This window comes from Nicotiana sylvestris, chromosome 6 (assembly GCF_000393655.2).
Source record: "Nicotiana sylvestris chromosome 6, ASM39365v2, whole genome shotgun sequence".
Taxonomy (NCBI): Eukaryota; Viridiplantae; Streptophyta; class Magnoliopsida; order Solanales; family Solanaceae; genus Nicotiana; species Nicotiana sylvestris.
Genome location: NC_091062.1, coordinates 101,928,979 through 101,931,997, shown reverse-complemented (window position 1 = coordinate 101,931,997; position 3,019 = coordinate 101,928,979). Strand labels below are relative to the sequence as shown.

Genomic DNA, 3,019 nt, shown 5'->3' with positions numbered 1-3,019 from the left:
ATTTTTATACTCTTAGTTTGCAGACAAATGTAGTGCTTTTCTCTTTTTCTTTTGATGTAAGAAGCAGTAACGGTAAGAGTAACAGCAACAGCAGCAACAACAACAGTCTTAACTCTAGTGTCTGGTAGTCCCACCTACCAAATTTTCCCAGAACTACACTGACCTGATTCCTTTATAACCAAGGATATGTAGGCAACCTCAGAAGCAAGGTTCGGTCACCACCTTTTTCAAAATGCTTCCACTAGAGTGAATGTGAGCAAAAAATTATCAATGGTATTTATTTGTCCTTGCACGAAAACTCTTCATGTTCTCGAGCAAAGAGGGGCAGCTGTAAATGCCTAATTTTCGCCTTATATATATAATATGTATGTGTGTGTGTGTGTGTGTTTGTTCTAATTTGTGTATGTATAGGTTTTAAGAGTTGAGTAATGGTTTGATAAATGGGATAGGGTTTGGGCTAGTGTAATTTAATTAAAATTGTGCCAAAATTGGCCCAAAATTTGAACCCAAAGATCCCAAACCCGGTCCAAAAGGGGGCTGCCAAGAAGAGCTTAAAACGACGTAGTTTTGTCTTGAAACTACGTCGTTTTGGTTAAGTGACAAGATTCAATCTCATCCACCCATCTTGATTTAATCCAACGGTCCTAGTTTGATCTTCATCCTAGGTATTTAAATCCTAAAATCCCCAAAAATTTGCCTCATTTCCCCATTATTTCCTCTCTCTTCTTTCCCTCTCATCACTCTCTCTTCTCTCTCCTCCCAAGCCGCTGCCGACACCCCGCCGCCGCCGGCGGATCACCTCCAAACACCTCCAAATTCACACCATGTAATCTCCACAACTTCCTCTTTCCATATCTCCAAACCAAATCCTTCAAAAATTCCTCAAACTCTTTGAATCTTAGATCTAGGAAACTTTCCCGTTACTTTTTTGCCCAAATTATTGAAGCTCCAACCACTACCACCCCACAATACCTACATCAATGGATAGGGCTCCTCAAGACCTAGCTATTGATGCTAATTTCACCCTGAAAATCCGGCGACCAAAATCTGGCCAAATTCCGGCGACCTCCCCGAACACCCTCTTTTGGCATACCACCATTTTTTCGGCCACTTGAATTGTAAAATGGTAAAATCCTATTCTTTTTCATGGCTGATTTTTTATTTTTCAGATATTATTTTTTATTATTAATTATTTTAGCATTAGTTTTTGAAGTTTTGGAATGTTAAATTTTCTGTTTTTGCAGTTGTTGAAGTAGTAAAATAGCTTTGTGTTGATTAAAGTGAGGTAGTGAGGAAATGCTGGAGAGTATATGGTAAAATCGTAATCCTGCCCCGTTATTAATTTTTTGATTTTTTTTAGTTAAAGTTAGTTTCTATCTTGTTTCTTCATTTAATCCATTTTTGATTATGTTTGTCTAGTTGGTTTTATTAAATCGCTCCAGTGATAGCGTGCGTTTCGTTTGGCTTTAATAGTTAATTTTTATTTGCTTACGATTGGTTCATAACACATGTGTGAAGTTTAATTACATGTTTTAATACTTGGTTTAGTTTGAATCAACAGGGTGATATTGATGTTGTTAAAATCTGAAGTTTATGTTATTTTATCACAAAATAGGGTGCTAGTAGCCTACTTTTACTAGTTAGGGTGGCTGAAATGATTTTTTTTTATCTTTGTTTCTGACAGAGTAGATTTCCTTTGACCTTTGGAATTTTTTTGAACAGTGTTTAGCATACAATGTTAGTTTTTGTCGGACATACATTTGGTGAATCAAAATCTGTCCAAATTTGCCTATTTAAGGGCTGCCCTTTCCTCACTTTGGGGGGACTCCATCACACTTCCAGGGGGCATTTTTTATAATTGCTTTGTCACAAAAATAAAATAAAAAATCAGCAGTTGAACACATGAAAAGTAAGCTGAAATGGTGAGCTTTGGGAGTGAATCTTAGAGTGCAAACTTTTAAAAAAATATAAGTCCTCTTTAGAGTTCGTTTCTGGGTTCCCTCTCTAAGTTTTCGGTTTGTTTTAACACAGATTTGCTGCTGGTTTTGCTGTTGGTTTTATACTACTTTAGTTGCTGAACTACTGTTTATTCTTTTGCTACCAGGTAATCCTTTAAGACTCGTAATGTACGTATTTTCAGCAATGGGAACAGCTTGAACATGTTGCACCATTTAAATGTGTTTGATGTGATGAATAGTTTGACAACAAAAGAGCTTGTATGTTATTGTTATGTATCAAACATGTGATAATGTGAATATAGTCCTTCATAATACTTGAATATTGAGTTGTAAGTTTTTGAATGTGATATGTAAGTCGTTTATGGATTTTTTAAGCATGTTTTCAAGCTATTATATCCGAGTAACAATGCTAAGTATGCCATGAATGACTTTAGGTGTATAACACATAGCATGAGTTCGTTTTAGTTGCTGAAATTTCACTGTCAACATATGCTTCTAGGAATGCTGTGATAATATCTTTGTGAATCTGGCCATTTTGCCGGATTTGCAAAAATGGCTATTTTTGTAAAGTGGACGTTTATACAATTGTGACTATGTAGTTAATGGTCATGAACTCAAACTAAGTAAAAAGCTAAGATTGTATCAACTTTGGGCCTTATTGAATCAAAGATAAAAGTTGGTCAATTTACCTTTAAACAACAAAATTACCCCTTTTCTTCTATATAGCATTGGGCCAATTGAAATTCATTTCTTGGCCTATTTTAATAATAAATTCCAGCAGCCCAAAAGCTCCATACAAGCTAGCCCATTTTTGTTTTTTAACAAAAAGTTAGCTCATTTCTTTTAAAATAGATAAAGTTGGCCCAACATTTATTTGCATAATTTTTCCCAACTATAAAGCTCGAAAAATAATAAAATATCAGATTTTTCTACTATTTTAATTAACTGGTTTCCCTTTAATTAATTTAAACGTTAGGCAAGTAGTAGGTGCGCTTTAACCTCACAGACTCACTTGTGTAGCGTGACGCTTAACTTTTAATAAGTTAATTCATCAATTTCAT

General features: G+C 35.0%; 1 long non-coding RNA gene across 2 annotated transcripts; it reads left to right on the top strand.

Annotated features, from left to right (window-relative positions):
- Positions 1–748: 748 nt before the first annotated feature.
- Positions 749–2,422, top strand: LOC138872149 (uncharacterized). Of its 2 annotated transcripts, XR_011400592.1 has the most exons (3): positions 749–1,126; positions 1,245–1,313; positions 2,105–2,422. It is a non-coding gene; the product is annotated as an uncharacterized lncRNA (long non-coding RNA). The 2 variants fall into 2 exon arrangements; XR_011400593.1 differs by lacking the exon at positions 1,245–1,313.
- Positions 2,423–3,019: the final 597 nt, after the last annotated feature.